General features: G+C 37.5%; 1 pseudogene; it reads right to left on the bottom strand.

The window, feature by feature from the left end:
- The window catches only part of LOC129232614 (natural resistance-associated macrophage protein 2-like), a 49306-nt pseudogene that overhangs the window by 15255 nt on the left and 14027 nt on the right, over positions 1-20024 (bottom strand).

Genomic DNA, 20024 nt, shown 5'->3' with positions numbered 1-20024 from the left:
AAAGAAAAGATAAAGATTCCCCATGGACATTAAGAACTCTAATATTTAGAACTCTATCTTTTACGCGAGCAGTAATATCCCGCACACTAAAGCGATGTATGTGTCAATCCAAACAGCTTTGACGAATGTGTGCGCTCTATCATTTTTAATTTTTTTTTTTTTTTTTGGACTCATATCCCTAAAAGCTACATATGAAGAATGTTTAAAACCACTTTTATATTTTTTCTCCAAACTGGACCTTTGATTTTATAGAGGTCATCAAAAGTGGTTTTCGAAGTAAAAAATGGAATTTTTACACTTTTGCATTTTGACCAAAATCTGTTTAAATTACATTTATCTTGCAGTTAATTTTACGCTTTGAGGTTAAAGTGCATAAGAGGATAGTCTTACGTGCTGTAATTTAATAATTAAAAATAATGGCTACAGGTTAAAGTTCAAGGTCAAATGTAAAAACTTTACTCATTTCAATGGGGGGTAACACGCGTAGGGGACGGAACTACAAAATTAAATATGGTAAAAACTAATCACTGGACCCAAGCTGTTGCTGTGTATTTGTTTACCCTTTATAGATAGCAGCCCTGAAAAATCGGAAAAATGACAAAAAGGACCTCCGAATGAAACCTTCTTATTGGTTGTAGGCTTCGATCGGAGGGTTCGGGTGTATGACAGAGGTTCGAATCGGATGGGGAATAAGGCAGTTGGGAATTTTCATGCGTTAAGCAATGTGCTAAGTGCTGGGGAAGGAAGAGCATTAACATATACGTTATGATTATTGCAGGGAAAAAAAAAGAAAAAAGAGTCCTTACCTCCATGACGAATTGTCCGGTGTACGTCCCGGACATGGTCGAGCTCTGTCCGGCTGCTAAAAGCCCGATTGCCCATATGTACATGCACGCTGGTCCGAACTGACAACCGAGGTAGATACCCTGCAGAAAACAACCACGATAAAAACGATGCGTGAAATTTTTGTTCTAAAACTAGGATTAATAACATTTGCACTATTTTTTTTTTTTTTTTGAACAATCACGATTGCTTATTGCTTTTATTTGACTGTTTTTGGCGTTCCTATGATTTTATTTTCCCCCCGCTACCCTCTGCAGCATCACCGTCGACCGGCTCCTCACGATGCTGCTCCTATAGCGAAAACCGTCTCCAGGTTACGTCCATAACCTACACACACACACGCATGCACACAACTACACACACACAAACACACACACACATACATACACAACTACACACACACAAACACACACACACAAACACATACACCTACACACATACACAAGCATATACACGCATACATACAGATACCTACACATACACACAACTACCCACATTTTCATGCCTGCACACAGACACAAACACATATGCCTACACACACATACACATATCCCCCCACACACACATTCATATACATAACTACCCACACACTTATGCCAGCACACAGACACAAACAAACATGCCTACACACATACACATACCCCCCGCACGCACACACACACACACACACAAACACACACATACACCTACACACACATACACACAACTACCCACACATTCATGCCTGCACACAGACACAAACACATATGCCTACACACATATACACATACCTCGCCCCCCCCCCCGCATACAAACACACATATCCCCACACAAACACACACGCCTACACACACACACACACCTGATTGCGAAAAACATAATTTGAATTCAAGATGACAAAATTCAAATTATTTTTTTTTATATTTAATTTCTTTAAGGTGATTTTTTTGAGCAATCACTGATCTCTTTTAATCCTCACTTGACCATAGTTGATGTTCCTTTGATTTTTCAGATTACCATCACGACGAGAATTAGCTCGTTGCTTTTAATATTTATTTAGAGAGACTAATTTCTGACGTCATGGTTGCAAATCGTCTGCGGTTTGCGTTCATTCATTTTTTTTCAAGGCTTAACCCAAGCAGATTCTTCATTAAAAAACGGATTCTTTTTGCGTAAAATTACGTTTTTTGGAGGAGAAACATCTATACCGATGAACTTAAGAAGCAAAACTTCATCGAAATGCAAAATTTCCAGATTACTAATTTCCTATCATTTAAAATTGCTAAGTAATAACAATATCATGACGGTACACGCTGTAAACATACTCTTTATGATGAGTGTACGGGCCCAAATTGATCATAATATCCACACCTCTATTACTACCTCTTAACTACCACTTCCTTTTTAATGGTAATAATTTACCACGCATTACCTAATCTAGAAATTCCTATTCCTATTCAGAGTCACAACTGACTACAACTGTATTTATGTCGAGGACTGCATACTAAGTGCCTTGCCTCCATTATTTTTTTATACCGATAGATGGCAGCACCATCACCGGATCGAACAGTTAATGAGAATTTAGAACTAGTCCAGGAGCTAATAGCTACCTAGTGCTAGCACCCCCAGAGGTATCGTTTCACTTGGAGGACATTGAGACCACGAGCATATTTAACGTCGCCCAGTCCCCTTTAATGACGACGGTGGGTATTCGACCATCGAGGTTCGAACCCGGGACCCTCCGGCCCCGAATCCGACACTCTACCGATCGGGCTACCACGGCCCCTAATCTAGAAATAATCACAGATTATATAATAGACGGGTTCGAATTTTTCTACGTTTCCACTCCATTCCATTTGTAGAAACAAAAAACTTAGCGAGTAGTGTCCTATCGCTAGTCGTGGTTGCGTAAAACTTATAATTTGAATTCAAGACGTGAAAGTTCAAATGAATGTCAAGGGCTGGATACCGAATCTGTTTTTTTTTCCTTTGTTCTTAGTTAATAAGTAACAGATGAGTGACAGTGTTACTGAGAGTGTGAATAACAATTTAGTCAGAAAGCATTCCCCTCCAAAATGGAATATTTTACTGCCCATATAGTTAACACTTTGTTATGCAATTAAAGTTATGTCATTGTAATTAGTTATTATGTGGCCTGTTGGTACGACACTGAAAATAAATATGCATTGGTATATGGCAGTAAAAAAAGTTTAATTGATGTATGTCATGATTTTTTTTAATTGAGTCTGAAGCGAAATTCGATTTTGAAAAATGTCCAACATCGTTCAAAACTAGCATTTGGTATGTGGCAGTAAAAGCATTTTAATTGATGTACGTCATGATTTCTTAAATATGATGAATAAGAATAAGAAATGAAGCACAGGATTCACAAAAAAATATGACATTGTTCAAAGTTCACAAAAATTCGATTTAATAGTGGACTGTAATGAATGAATTCAGGAGAATTCGCACAAAGAAACTCAAAACACAACTCAAGAATAGTTTCACACTCGGACAAGAACAAAGCACCACTGAACTGGCATAAAGAATACAACACAGTTAATTAGAATGTTGATCAAGGTCAAAGTACAGTCGAACCTCCATATATCGAACTTCTACATATCGAAATTTTCTATACATCGAAATCCCAGCAAATTTCTATGTTCATTATATAGAAAACCTGTTTCTATATATCGAAAAAATCTCTATATATCGAATTTTTTTCGAGACATTCGTAGATATTTTTTTTCCAATTTAGACTGTTTGTCTCATGAAAAATGAAGGTTAGGGGAGAAAATTATATTCACTAAAGGTTGCTACGAAACTCATAAGGAATCTAAGGTTGAGGGATGTGTAGATAGGTCGTTGTTTCGTTCTGAAGTTCTTAAATTCCCTCACGTTTATTTCAAATCTTAGTTGTAACCGGTAACATTGTAAAATCAGTTTCAAGTTCTCCCTTTTGTCTGTTGATTAGCATTCCTAGTCATTTTAGCTGCAGTAAAAATCATTCAAAAATAAGGTAGATTGATTTTTTACTTTTCTCTCGATTACATTGTCAAAACGAAAATCCCCTAATGTTGCGGATCAAGTTGAATTGAAGAATGAAGATGTATGTATGAAGGCGTAAAAATGTAATTTCTTTTATTTTTTTTAATTATTAACTTTTATTAAATCCGATGCTCGTATTAATTTGAAATTGGATTTCATACACGTAAATTAGTTTCAATTTTAATGTTTTAGGAGACTTTTTGGACAAAATAAGATCGTTTCTATATATCGAAATTTCTATATATCGATTTTTTTTTCTGACAATTTAGTACTTCGATATATGGAGGTCCGACTGTATTTTTAAGCTGTTACATAAAGAAAAATAGTCGAAATGGACTCAGCACACCTCAAAACGTTCGAATCCGTCAAAATTCGAAATTCGAAAATTTGCACGAATCCAATACTTTCTTCTATATATTAGACTAGTGGCACCCGCACGGCTTCGCCCGTAATAGAAAAATTAAAGGTCTTTTGGTTCGCCTGTATATTTACAAATAATGTATGGTGAAATTTCTCGCCAATTGGCTTGTACCCATGTTACGGTTACACGTTGTGATAATTTCGTTTCTCGCCAATTGGCTTGTGCCCATGTTACGGTTCCACGTTATGATTATTTCGCAATTTTCCATCTTATATTTTTGTTCTTAAAATTGGAATAGAAAAAGAACCACATCGAATTTTCAGAAAATAGCTTCGAGGTGCACACCCCCATGCTACATACTAACTTTGTGCCAAATTTCATGAAAATCGGCCGAACGGTTTAGGCGCTATGCGCGTCACAGACATCCTACAGACATCCTACTGACATCCTACAGATATCCAGACATCCAGACATCCTCCGGACAGAGAGACTTTCAGCTTTATTATTAGTAAAGAAGAAGATATAGAAGAAAGTAAAAATCAGGGGATTTGTAGTGATGTCAGAGGTGGTATATTCACTGCATAACTCGGTTTTAGTAGATCACTGATTTAATACACATATTTACACGTTCACTCTTCTTCCTCTGACTGTCAGTGCTGTTTCACAGTTAGCCTTGTGGGAGTTCAAGTGGTTGCGCAATTGGTGTTTCCATAGTTGCGCAATTGGGATTTCTCCTTTTGCATGAACCGATCTGATGAATTTATGGGTTTCCCACAGAGTATCCCCCCAGTGACTGAGGGTTGTTAACCCCCCACCCAAAAAAGTGAAGAATAAAGAAAATGACGCTGTTCTACTCCCCCCCCCCACGCCTGATTTATCATTTTATCTGAATATAATTACTGTAAATTCACTGATTTTTCTTTATGTGACAGCTTAAAAATACTTTGACCTTGATCAACATTCTAATTAATTGTGTTGTATTCTTTATGCCAGTTCAGTGGTGCTTTGTTCTTTTCCGGGTGTGAAACTATTCTTGAGTTGTGTTTTGAGTGTCTTTGTGCGAATTCTCTTGAATTCATTCATTCATTACAGTCCACTATTAAATCGAATTTTTGTGAACTTTCAACAAAGTCATATTTTTTTGTGAATTCTGTGCTTCATTTATTATTTTTATTCATCATATTTAAGGAATCATGACATACATCAATTAAAATGCTTTTACTGCCACATACCAAATGCTAGTTTTGAACGATGTTGTACATTTTTCAAAATCGAATTTCGCTTTAGGATCATTCACTGGTCGGTCTACCCCGAATGAACTTCAACTACTTGGCGCTACTTACCCCTCTGTAAATGTCACCATCCACTGTGTCGTTGTTATCCTAAAATATAAAGAGATAGTCTTTAAGAGTAAGGTATGTGCATGATACAACAGATACACACTCATTTCAGATGCGTTTTTCTCATGCAGAATTTACAACCACAAGATATTACTTACTTTGAATATGTCTGTAACGTTTATATCTGCTTGACGACACTTTTCCATCTGAAATGAAAGATTGAGTATTTTTACTTCATGACCGAAGACTAATACTTAACGTTAAATCCCGGTTATCACCAAATTTGCCATTTCAACTGCGCTTGCGCGCGGACTTAGCTTTTTGGGCTGTCTGTTTCAAGATTTCGTGTTGCTTGTTTATATTTAAGCTAAGCGAGAGTCCCACCAAATTAATGAATGCGATTAGAATATTTTCACAGCGACTTCGTGATATATTATATGAAACTACGGGTATGAATAACTGATAATCTTAAGAGAAAAATGACACTTCAATATTTATTAGTTTGGAAATATTTATTTAACATAAATGTAAAACACGTTGTGTACTACAAAAATGATTGGAATATTAGTACAGAAATCCGTCTTTTGCGGATATTTTACGTTAGGCTTAAACAACTTAGTATTATACATTTTTATTTAGGTTGAGGGTTCGGCTTTGTATTAGAAGTGATGCTGAAATTCTAGTACGCTCTTCCGAGGTTAAAAATTTGGTCCTGAAAAAGGACAGACGATTCAGACTCCGAATCCATTAATAATTAAGAAGCAAAATTCAATCTTTACCGAGGCCTAAAAACTAAATCAGAAAAAACTTTGTGATTTCTAATTTTTATCTTTTGCCATCTCATATTTATTACCAAATTTAAAATGTTTGTAATTAATTTAGCAAGAGTTTTGAAATCAGCTAAGTCCACGCGCAAGCGCAGTTGAAATGGCAAATTTCTGATAACCGGGATTTAACGTCGAGTGAAGACTAATTATGACGCAAAGTATTGTCCGTTTTTCACGAGAATTCACTTTGCCACGCCGCACAGTGGGGCGAAAACGCCAAAAAGCGCTTTAAAATGTTTTTAAACCTCTCTCGCTTGTTTGTTTACGCAGGCATGTTATAATGTATTTTTCTCGATTTGTTTGGTCTCAGGATCCAAAGTTTTATTACGCAGCTAATTTCTTTTCGGGGTCTTTCTACAGACCATTTATGACTAATTAATATTAATTTCTAAGAGGACATTTTTTGGTAGAGTGTTTTGAAAAAAATAACCTTGAATTCAAAAGTTTTCGTCGCTGATCGAAACCGATTTTCGGTTTCATGATTTGATTACTCATTTTTTTCGTTCTATTACTATTGTTGGACACGAGAGAAATTAAATATACCCGCTTTTAATAAGACAAACAAATTATAGACTGCTTAAAAGCAATTTTTGTAAATTCCCTCGCTCATGGTTCTTCCCCTTTCTAAAGGCTTCCTTCAACTTCGTAGTGGAAGAAAGGCTCGGGAAAACCCCAAAAATATAAATGACTAGCTGTACCCGACGCGCGTTGCTACGCCAACAAAAAGATACATCATTATACTGATTTTCATGACAATCGGTTGAACGGGGCAGAAGTTGCTACTCTGCAGTGCCACCTGGTGGCGAGTGGCTTCAATGAGCATATTATGCACCTTCTCCGTGGAAAAATACATATATATAGCAATTTTCATAATAATCGGTCCAGCTATCAAGTGAAGCCGTGACTATACTCAAATTTTGTACTCACGCAGTTTGCAAGATCAATCCATCGCTAAAAATATCAAATAGGAAAAGTTTTAAATCCCCCCGTTGCATGAAAAGCCATAAAACAATAAAGAAAGAATTTATTTGTTCAAACTCAAGAAAAATGGCAACAGCTAACTTCTTATCAATGAGATCTTTCACGCGAATTAATTTCTGCAGCCGATCATTTTATTCGTATTTATCCAATGGATTGTGACTTAAATTGGAATAAAAAAGGAGCTATCGATCGGATTTTTTTCGAACTGGTCTATAAACATTTCCAGTACCAAAAATAACAAACGGTGAAAGTTTCAGCCAAATCTGCCGGGTAGTTTTTGAGTTCATGGATGACATACAGACAAACATTCATTTTTATACATATAGATATAGAATTAAATAAAACAATAACATCAGCACTGTTTTCAAGTAAAAAAGGCATAAGTAGCCTTACCACTTCTCTGTTCGTTTTCCCGCTCATGCCCGCCGCGAAGACTGAAACGACGAAGATGTTGATGATAAGAGAGATAAAGAGAGCGATGGCGGATTCGATAAAGTAGTATCGGTTGGCATCTTTCACATCCTCCTTGCATTTGCGGTCGATTTTCCGGGACTGGAAAGAAGAAGAAGAAAAACTTCCATTTCTTTCCAACAAATTCAAGTTTTTGGAAATCAAAGATTACCTCCAGATGATTACTTCATGCTTCTGAAAGTTATAATTTTGCTTGAATTTCAGTCTATCTTTCCAATTTTTTTTTATTCATGTTAAATGTCATACGAAAAACGCTAGTGAATTGCAATATCTTAAAAGTCTTACGAATGTACTTGAAGACATTATCAAAAAATGAATAATCTATGCCTAGGGTTCCCAAAACGGGTGGCCGCGGTACTCCGGGGTGGTACGAAGTGTCAGTGGTAACGAATCTTGGATGTTTTTTAAGTGCAATGGTTTCTTATAAATCTCACCCAGTTTCTGATAGTTAACTTGAAAAGAAAGTAACAAAAGAGAGCTTAGACGTGTTCCGATTTATGAAGAGTCTTTTAAAAAGGATTTATTTGAATAAGGAAAGAATGAGGGGAAACCCAGTTATAACATACTTCATGATTTTTCGTACAAAATCATGCAAGTATGCAAAAATGTATATCCATGTCTGCACAAATATAATAATAATAAAATAATAATTAAAAAAATTAATTTGAATTTTGACATCTTGAATTCAAATTATGTTTTTCGCAATCACGAGTGTGTGTATGTAGGCGTGTGTGTTTGTGTGTGGGAGTATGTGTTTATGTGTATGGGTTATGTGCATGTGCCTGTAGGCATGTGTGTTTGTGTCTGTGGGGGGAGGGTATGTGTATGTGTGTGTTTTTGTCTGTGTGCAGGCATGAATATGTGGGTAGTTGTGTGTGTGTATGTTTTTGTGTGTGTATGTGTGGGTGTCTGTATGTATGCGTGTGTGTAGGTGCACGTGTGTGTGTGTGTGTGTAGTTGTGTATGTATGCGCGTGTGTGTAGGACATGGATGCAACCTGGAGACGGCTTTCGCTATTGGAGCAGCATTGTGAGGAGCCAACCGGTCCACGGTGATGGTGCGGAGGGTGGCGGCGGGAAAAATCAAAAGACGCCAAAAACAGTCAAGTGAGAACAATAAGCAATCGTGATTGCTCAAAAAAGAACGTCGTATAACATTGAGAGAAATGACAGGTTGCCATGAGAAAATTATTGTTCTTCAAATTCTCGTTCTTAATCTTCCTATGACTTGGTAAAGTTTTGGAGCCCCTGATCTTTGCAGCAAGAAATATACGCAATTGTAATCGTACAAACAAAAGATACTGTTTAGAGACTGATATTTAAAAAAAAATTATTCACAATTCTTTTGTTGGGAACAGAAGTGAAGAGAGTTACCAGTGAATGATAATTGTGACGCACGAGAAATCGTCAGAACACTGTAAAAAATTAAATTGAAATTAGTTGGAGTTTGAAAAAGGTGCTGTAATGCTTAGACATTTTTAGGCTCTGTAGTTTTCTTGTGCTTTTAGCGAAATAAATGTCTTTTTATGAAGAAAAGGTGATCTTATTGGATTCCAGCACCCCGCGTTGATTAATGCAACCCTGACAAAGTAATTCATCGTTGGAATTTCAGTTTGTATTCAACACTTTAATTAAAGTAATTAAATTGGGACTCCTGCAGTTTTTTGAGACGTTTTTGCAAAAAACTTACTTTCACCAGTGAAGAATGCAGGTATAGGTTGTGGGGTGTTATCATCGCACCGACCGTTCCCACTGCCTGCAGCAGAATCCTGCTGGTGCAGGCCGCACATCCGGGCACGAATAAACCCTTGACGACCTCCACCTGGTCGGCTTCCACGACGCCATACTGAAAACGAACAGCCGTGTTATTAAAATTAGAACTGACATTGAAAGTTACGATTTAAATACACAGTGAAATCGTTAAAGGTACCACAGCTAATACAGTGGTTCCCTCAGGGGCAGATTTACAGTCTATTCAAGGGGGTGGCGGTTCAAAGCCGTAAAAGCACTTCCTCCCCCCAAAGCCTCTCCCCAAAGTCATGTAGTGGGGGCAGAGAGTGAATTGCACTCCCCTTTATCCTGTATTTTAAATACTAATTGTCCCTCATCGCCCCTCACGAACTTATCGCCCCCTTTGAAGTGTCAAATCTCCCCTTCGGGAGCTATCACCCCCAAGGTTGAAAAACCACTGTTCTAAGTCATAGCGATGTATATTATCATACCAGTATAGTTTAGTCTATGGAAGAAAAAGTTAGGACGACACATATAGAAATATAAAAATCGTTAAAGTTCAAAAAAGAGAGGGGAGGGGCAAACTTAGGTTCAAATTAAAAAGTGGGTAACACTGTCCATCCTCGACTACACTGACTGTCGAAAATTAATTTTAAGCAAATTTGTGGATTGTAACTGATGCTTGAAATTAGTGGTGATTGCTACTAATTCCTTCAATTCTATTTTATTGTTTTTAGAAAACAACGGCCACCGAGGGCGCGGTCCCCCCCTAGTAAATCCGCCACTGGGTTCCCTACCTACGACCTGCGAACTACATTTGACCCGCGAACCGAACCGTGCGGATCATTGCTGTTTAAGTAATGAACCGAAAAGCACTATTAATAACCTTTACCAAATGTTCCAGTTTGATCGGGACAACCTTGATTTACAGACAAAATCTCGGTGTCCCGTCCGGTTTACTTCATGTCCCGGTCAAAGATAAATTTGTTTTCATATGACTAAAAAGATCTACAACTAATTAACTGTGAAGGATTATTAAGATTAATTTCTTTGTTATTTATAGCTTTGACACGTAAAATACTATCGGATTGACTTGTGAGGATTTTTACAACAAGATTAAAACCAAAAAAGACTTTCTAAAAAAGTCCTAGCGGGTGAAAAGTACACGTAAATATTATTCAAATTTAGGCGATGTAAGAAAGGGAAACAGCGCCCCTTGATGAGCCTTTTCGAAGCATTGACTTTTTTTTGTTTTGTTTTTTTTGCAATTTCTGTCTAAAAAAATCAATTGTATTAAAAAAAAATAATTTGCTGTTGTCAAGTTGTCAAATACAAACAACATCTCCCCCAATTTAAATTCAGACAGGAGCCTCTTAAAGAAACGTATTGAAAAAAATAAAAAAAATAAATGAAAAACGAGGAATAATAAAAATACACATTTGATTTTACTTCAACTCAAACTGTATAGTACTTGAATTAATATAGGACAAGGACGTAAGTGACGTTTCCAAAATAAATAAAGTTGAATCTGAAAAAAAGGACAACAATCCCCAAACATCCTATTGAAAATAAAGTTTGAAAAAGACGAAGACAATCTTCACAGCTTTCATTTACTTGAAACAAGCTCAAGATTTCATTTCAACTTTCTATCTAAACTGTATACTCCAACAAAACGTCCATGAAAAGTGTTTTCGAGAGAGAAAAAAGGAAAAGAATCAACAATAAGATACGAAAAGATTTGTTTTCAGCAATAAATAAACAAATAAATAAACACGTAAAGCAAAGAATGAAGTGTGTCACCATCAACCAATCACAAAAACAATAGAATATGAAACGTTAAGCTACGTCCAAGGAAGATCAATAAGTAACCTCCTTTGCTCAAAAAGAAAAAAAATATCAAAATAAATAAATGTGTAAATAAATAAATAATACTCATAGCCAATTCACTGACCGAGTAACGCTCTGTGACGTCATCAACAACGAAACTCGCGTCGTAGCCAGTAGCGTAACTAGGGGTTGGCAGGAGTGGCTCTCGTCAGGGGCGCAGCAGCCGGGGGGAGCGGCATTTCGATTGATTAAACAAAAAAAAAATTTAAGAGCTTTTTTTTTTTGTTCATAAAATTTGAAAAATGCTTTAAAACTTGTAAAAAAAAAAAAAAAAACTCTCAAGAAAAAGAGCTAGAGGGTATATATATATATATATATATATATATATATATATATATATATATATATATATATATATATATATATATATATATATACACATATATATATATACATATATATATATATATATATATATATATATATATATATATATATATATATATATATATATATATATATATATATATATATATATATATTTATATATATACATAACATCTACTGAGAAGGAACATTGGACATTATTGAAAACAATTCTAAAAAAGAAAATAAGAAAAACAATTACAATGCTGCTGCCTCCTTGTCGAATCAATTCATCAAAATGTTTAAAAAATAAAAAAAAAAAAATTGCCGTTCACAATGAGTTCTCATGTGGGCGACTCTGGAGTGGGAAGGGGGTGGGGCAATTTTTTTTAGTTCGCCAGGGGCGCTAGACCCCATAGTTACGCTACTAGTCATAGCATAATTTGATAATATTATTTGGTAATGTTTGACATACAGGGAAATGTTTTATTTTGACGAGGCTGTACTTGTAAGGCTGGTAAGACTGTAACGTTAGGAGAATGAAACATGGCCCACTAGATGGCGCTGACGCTTAACGGGCGTTTCCATTTATGACTTTTCTGTGTTAAACAGATGCAACTATGATCCGCTCATGCATCTACCAATCAATATCAAAGTTTCAAAGTTAAATCATTTTTCATTGGACGTCGCTCATTTTGACCGCAAGAGGCGCTGGACGGAATCAATGCATCCACCAATCAATGGCAACGTAATGGAAACAGGGGTTCTCTGTAGCGCCCTCTGTGTTGCCATGAGTGTCAGCGGATGTCACGGCCAATAAGTGTAAGCGAAATTTAGTGGGGCCATGAATGAAGAAACTAAAATGTGGTTAGCAATGGACGCTATCTACTGGAGTTCAGGGTTTATCCACGGGAGTTAGGGTTAAAATTTCAAATACCAAAATATCATCAAACAGGCAATTGCTTCGTTCAAATGTAGAAGCAAATTTCACCCGTCATATCTTAAAAGGCAATTTTCTAGTAATAAATAAATAATGAAAGAGTTTCCCCTTAAGGAAAATAATAGTGAGCGTTCATTTGTAAAAGTGTTCCGACTGCGATAGCTTTCACTACCGCATAATCACATGTTAAATAATCAAAATGATCCACCGACTAATTTTGCTCCTTAAAAATAGAATCGCCCGTTCAGCGAGAAATCCACAAATGTAGCAAATAATGGCGATAAAACAGCAACCCTTCATGTTCCCTTCACGCGAAACAGGGTATTACACGAATCATGCTTACTTCGTACCCGAAAGTGACAGCCATCATGAGTATCAAGAACGCGAAGAAAGCTTCCAGTTTGCGCAGGCCGTATCTGTCGAGGAAGAGGAACGTGAAAGTGTCGAAGATGGTGAGGAGGACACCTCCGTATAACGGAATCCTGCAAAAGAAACACAGGGATTATTATTGTAACCACTGAGGAGGGGGAACTGAGTCAAAATCGGTTCTTTTTTGATGACAATTATTAAATAAAAGCTGCGTCGCCCGGCTTTGCTCGGCCTACCTCGAAAATAAAAGTTATGTCAAGTGACGCGTGTTCAACGCTCAGGCTTGAACAAAAAAAAAGAAAGAAAAAAAATCAGTAAAATTTTGCCGCAGATTGCGGAAAAATAACCAAAAAAAGTAAACGTTTTAAATTCTCCGATTACAGGAAAAGGCTTTAAAACAAAAGAAGAAATTTTACTTGTTCATATTCGAGAACAAAAATGGCAACAGATCTTTCGTCTCAATGATTTTCTTCCCGCTATACATTTTGATAAAAGCATTGTTGCAGAAAATTGAGATGAAGCACTGAATAATAATTTGAATGGAGGAAAGCCTCCGAAAAATAGCCATTTTCTGTCGAAATCTATGTGCTCTAATTGATAGTTTTTAATTGATATCTCCGCTAATTACAATCGGAGAATTATGTCAAATAGCCAAGCATGAAGACGGGAAGATTACGAATCCATCGATACCTAGTTCGATGGTCACTTCACTGTCGTTCGAGAGAAGAAACTTGGACATAGATACTTAGGTATACACGCTATGTTTTTAATTATATAAGATAGATAGATATTTTAGATTTAAGTTTAATAAATAAAATATTTCAATTTAACGAATAATTCAATTAGTTTACTTCAATTGTCTCTCTCTCTCTCGCACAAAACTTACTCCTCCTTACCATTGCACGCGGTTCAACTCGTTGGATGCAGTCCTGAAGACAGCTCTGTTTTTGGATCCAGACCAGAAGCTCCTTGATCCATCGATTTGGAATGGAAACTAGGAGGACATTGTAACGCGACAGATTTAACGTGCATCAGCCACCATCATCACACCCGAGGGCCTTCGACCGGCGAGCGGGGAACCCGCGGCTGTCCAGTAGGACGGCACATTTAAAATTTTATACGCAATAAGTAGTTAATTTATGACGCACCAAGCATCTAAAAATGCACCTCATGTGATAAAACTATAATTATGGCGGAGAAATATGGCAAAAACAAAATTTTTACTAATTGAGGAAATTTATTGAAAACGTTAAAAAAAACTGAAAATTGCTAAAATTCCTACTCATTTGTGGCAAAGAAAAGAACTGTACCACACACTCTAACATTTTTATGGGAGTTTAGTTCCACCAATGGGGGGGCCGTGGTAGCCTGATCGGTAAGGCATTGGACTCGGGGCCGGAGGGTCTCGGGTTCGATCCTCGCTGGTCGAAGACCCACCGTCGTCATTAAAGGGGACTGGGCGACGTTAAATATGCTCGTGGTCTCAATGTCCTCCAAGTGAAACGATACCTCTGGGGGTGCTAGCACCAGGTAGCTATTAGCTCTTGGACTAGTTCTAAATTCTCATTAACTGCTCGATCCGGTGATGGTGCTGCCATCTATCGGTATATAAAAAAACAATGGAGGCAAGGCACTTAGTATGCAGTCCTCGACATAAATGCAGTTGTAGTCAGTTGTGACTCTTGAATAGAATAGTTCCACCAATGGCATCTTCCGATTCCGAGTCACAACTGACTACAACTGTATTTATGTCGAGGACTGCATACTAAGTGCCTTGCCTCCATTATTTTATATACCGATAGATGGCAGCACCATCACCGGATCGAACAGTTTATGAGAATTTAGAACTAGACCAGGAGCTAATAGCTACCTGGTGCTAGCACCCCCAGAGGTATCGTTTCACTTGGAGGACATTGAGACCACGAGCCTATTTAACGTCGCCCAGTCCCCTTTAATGACGACGGTGGATTTTCGAACATCGAGGTTCGAAATCAGGACCCTCCAGCCCCGAATCCGACACTCTACCAATCGGACTACCACGGCCCCCAATGGCACCCTTTCAGCGCAACTCATCATCGAACACAGAAACATACTATTGTTACTAGATTTGGCTAAAAACATGAAAAAACAGCATTTTTTTCGAAAGTTCAACCCAATTGCGGCAGATCAAGAAATTGTCAGAAAATATTCAAATTTTTTATGTGCACTTTGCTCCACCAATGGCACATTTTCCGCATCATCGAAGTAAAAAGTTGTTTTGTAGCCCACCTTACTGTGCAGTTACTAGTCCAACGCCTCAGTGATGACCACCGTAATATTTTACATCCTGTACAGGTAATGATAGTGGTCGGTTAGGGTTGAGATAGCTCGGTCGGTAAGGCTCCGAGTTCATGGCTGAAAAGTCTTGGAATCGATACCAGTCTGTCGAAGACACTAGTGTGCACTAACGGCGACTGGTGCAAGATACATCTGCCGTGAACACAAAATCCTTCAAATTCCCATTTCAAATCAATATCTTAAAAGTTGCTGGATCAATGGTTGCTACTGTCCGGACAGAAATAGAGAGAGAAAGGAGATGTCTACAGTACCTTGTCCAACCGGTAAAACCTTTAGAGCAGGAATACAAATAGAGGAAGCTAGTCCAATCATTGGCTGAGCAAAAGCTGAGGCTACGACTCTCAGTCACGTGATTCAACAATGACGAATGGTTGAGACGTTTTGCGTGAAACTAGCGAAAGAAACCTGATTTCTTCCAATGCTTTGCTTTAAAATCTATCACGTGACTTGGGCTCTTGGCTTCACGTAAGAAAGTCTTCTTTCCCTCCATTTTATCTCTTTTCAATGGTAAAACCACGTTTAGTGGTAGGCCTTGAGTGTGGAGTGAAGAAGCTGGAACTAACGCATTACAAGCAACGCAATTGCAGTTGCAATGGGGGGGGGGGGCTCTTTGGCGGAGCGGCGGAATGCGCTTGCTCTGACAGCTGACTGAGTGCAGTAAAGGAGGTCGTGGGTTCGATTCCACCGATGCTCTCGATGTTATTTCCTTCTCTTTGCGATTTCGCAACTCTCTGATGTAATGTATAAAGCTGTTTAGCTTCTTGTCTAGTAGTTCGTACTTTTTTTTTCTTGTAGCTTGTCGTGTAATAAGTTTCTTTCTTACTTTTTTCTTCTTTTTAAAAAGTAATGTAGTAAGTAGTATACAATCAAAGGTTTGAAAGTATGAAACAAAAAGAAATTTGAATAGATTTCTGGAAACTGCTTTTAACGCTAGTTTAGTAAAGAAGCAAGTTTCAAATGCATATAGTTTTTCAAATCTGATTGTTGCCCATCTTCCGCGAACGCAACCCGAATGTCCTTCCAATCGAACGTTTTAAAAATGTTAATAGATCTGCTGGTGCTCCAGAGCTGCAAGTTTTTTCATTAAGAATTGGCAGCACATGTTAGTATTATTGTTTTTTTTTCTGGGAATCTCGCAGTCGAAATTACACGGGCGGTAATGTGTGTATTGTCGGTTAATTGAGATTACTTGCTTCTGCTATCTTTTTTTTTTTTCGTACGGAACACACACGAGGTTTTGAAGTTGCTGTGAGCTTCGGTTCGGTGCGCGTATTTGCTCGTTGCTGGACCGTTGTTGGGTTTTTCAGTGGATATGTGGCTTTAGGGTTTATGATTGTGCAGCGTCTGTTTTTTCTGCCCTCATGTTTCTTGGTTGTTTCTTTTTTTTTTAAATCGAATGTCTTTGATAGTATTTGTTTTTGGTGGGCGTTTCTTCGGCTTCCACGTGGTATGTGGTCGGCCTTTGCGTTTTCTTCGCTGTCGGGTATTTTGTGTGTTATGTTCAATTTATGGCTGAATAGTATTCTTTTGTTGTGATTTTGCGGTAGATTACGGTGTCTTCTTTCTGCTTGTCCTCCTTTCTAGAGGACATTGTTTTTGTTGTTTTTCTGCCCGGTATTTTGCTGTTGTATGTCTATAATGGATCACCAAGTGACACTTTCTGCTTCCACTGTGGAGTTACTCAAATTTGCTCATACGAGTGGTATTGCAAATTTTTGCATTTTTATTTCGCCGGCTAAGGATGGGGAATCCTTTCCGAAAGGGAAACCTAAATGTCTAAAAGAGGAACTACTGATTACGGTTAAAAATGCTGATAAAATCAAATGCCTTCAACTGACAAGAAATAATAAAATCGTAATTGAAACAGACGATATTGAATGCGCGATGGAGATTGCGGATGTTAAATCCCTGTTGGGTATGGAAACTACTAGTCATGTAAACATGGAGAATATCACAACTCGATTTATTATCCGTGAAATAGGCATTGATCAGAGTCTTAATGAATTAATAACTGAATTAGAGAACTCGAACGACATAAAAATTTTCGAAGCTCGCAGATTCTTAAAGAACTCAAATAATGGGAAAGTCCCCACAGATATTGTTTTAATTTCGATCTTTGGAAGGGAAATACCGGACTATATTAGATTCTTTTTCTTGAACGTTAGAATAAAATTGTTCATTGATAGGCCTAGGCAATGCCAAAAATGCTTTCAGTTCAATCACGCGACGCTAAAGTGTAAGAATGAAGCCACGTGCATGAATTGTGGTACTGCACATGCTGAGGAAATATGCAGCAGACCCCCGAACTGCACTAATTGTAAAAGTGATCACCCTGCGAACTTTAATTCTTGCCCTAGTAGAATTAAAGAAATTCAAATACTTGAATTCAAATGTAGGAAAAATCTAACTTTTGCGGAGGCGCGTAGAAAATATGAAGGGAAATCTCAGTCATACGCGTTGATAGCCAGTAAGGCTGATGATTATATTACAAAAAAACAATTTGACATGGGTCTTAAGACTGCTCTCATTGACATGGAGACAAGGCTCCGGGAAGAATTTTCTGAACAACTCCAGGCAATGCAGAATGCGATTACTACGGCAATGAACGATTGTCTTAAGAAAGTCAATGAAAATGTAACCAGAATTATCTCGTCCATGATCAATGGAAAAGCTGAAGGGTACGAGGTTTATGATGACTTGGTTTCGAGTAAAAATCAAGCTAAAAAACATAAAAGTTCAAATAAATTCCTCCCGAGCAATAGGGATAGATTAAATGTTTCTGCTATGGATTGTGAAGGCCACCCCAAGGATTTGCCTCCTAGTTAGGGGTGGTCCGGGTCCCGTTTTCTGGTGTGTTGTTGGTTTCTTCTTTTTGGCTTTCTGGTCTGGGTGGCCTTTGCCTTTTCTTGGTTTTTCTGTTTTGCTCCCTGGCTGGGGCTTTTTCTGTGTTGGGCGGGTGCAGGTGTGCTTGGGTTTTGTCTTTGTCTGTCTTGCCCCCTTTTTTTTGGTGTTTATGTCCTATTTAATTCAGTGGAACGCTCGTAGTGTCCGAAATAAGCACACCTGGTTGAATTCCTCCCTGTTCTTAAACTCTAGTTTTATAATTTGCCAAGAGACTTTTCTGAAGAAAGATATTCCCTTTTCTCTGCGTAATAAAGTGATTTTTAGAAAAGACAGAATTGATCGACCGGGTGGAGGACTTCTCATTGCTATTAACAGCTCTTTTTCAGCCACCGAAATAAAACTTAACCTTCCTGCAAGCAATGTTGAGATCATGGGAATTTCTGTCTTTTTGTATAATAAAAATGTTCGTATCTTTAATATTTATTCTCCTGATGGCAAATTTAACATTAACTGGCTGAATAGTCTCAAGAATCACCTAATCCCTCCTTTTATCATTGTGGGAGATTTCAATGTCCATCACAATGCCCTGGGCAGTAAGGACAACTCACCAGACGCTGAGTGTCTGTTGGACTGGATCTTAGACAACCAGATGTTCCTTTTAAATACTTCTATCCCCACTCATGTAGCTGACTATCAAACGTCAAATCTCCTGGACCTTACGATTGTGTCGATGGACCTATATAATGAGGTTACCTTTGAAATTTTCCCTGATACCTGTGATAGTGATCATCACCCCGTGAAAGTAATTTTCAACGGCTTGCACCATATTATAAACACCAGACGTAAGATTAATTGGGACGTATTTGAAACAGATTTAAATCAAAATTTACTGAATTTGGCACAAGATAATTTTAAAAATTTTAACTCTATTATGTTAAATACTATGGAAAAAAACAGTAAAACAGTCAAGATCAAAAATGATAAAGGAAACCCCTGGTGGAACAGTACCTGTAGTTTTTTGCTTGGGCAAAAAAGAAAGCACTTCCGAATCGCCAAAAAAACTATGGATAGAGCGGTCTGGCTAGAGTATAAAAAGTATGCGGCTAAATTAAAAAGAACTTGCAATAATCTCAAGAGGATTTTTTGGAATAAGAGTCTTGAAACAGCGGGGGAAAATAAGTCTATTTTCAAAATTTTAAAAAGTTTAAATAATCGTCGAACTGGTAGTCCGGAATCAAACCTTACGCTATCGACCAATGCCGGGGAAATTATTTTTCCTATGGCTCAAGCCAATGCTTTTGCTATGTCTTTTCAGAAGCCGAGAATCAAAGCATACATTCCTTTAGATTTCAGCGGAAATTGTGTCTTAAACAAGCCGTTTAATATTAAGGATCTTCAAGAGGCAATTCACAGTAATAAGAACACCTCCCCAGGACCTGATAACATTTCCGCCAAAGCCCTCAAGAGCATAAACTCGATGAATTTACCCAAACTCCTAAGTATCCTAAATAGTTTGTGGTTGAACGGAGAAGTGCCAGATGACTTTAGAAGAGCACATATTATGCCGATCCACAAAAAAGGAAAACCACGCGATGACATAAAGTCCTACAGGCCAATTTCTTTAACCTCGGTCCTCTCCAAAACAATGGAAAGAATGATACTAAGAAGGTTTGAGATATACTGTCTAAATGAAAAAATTTTCCCAAACAACCAATTCGGCTTTCTACCTTTCAGAAGCTGTGAAGCTGTCCTCTCCATCAT

This window comes from Uloborus diversus, unplaced genomic scaffold (assembly GCF_026930045.1).
Source record: "Uloborus diversus isolate 005 unplaced genomic scaffold, Udiv.v.3.1 scaffold_13, whole genome shotgun sequence".
In the NCBI taxonomy this organism is placed as follows: domain Eukaryota; kingdom Metazoa; phylum Arthropoda; class Arachnida; order Araneae; family Uloboridae; genus Uloborus; species Uloborus diversus.
The sequence above is the reverse complement of the archived record's forward strand: the minus strand, read 5'-3'. Positions and strand labels throughout refer to the sequence as shown.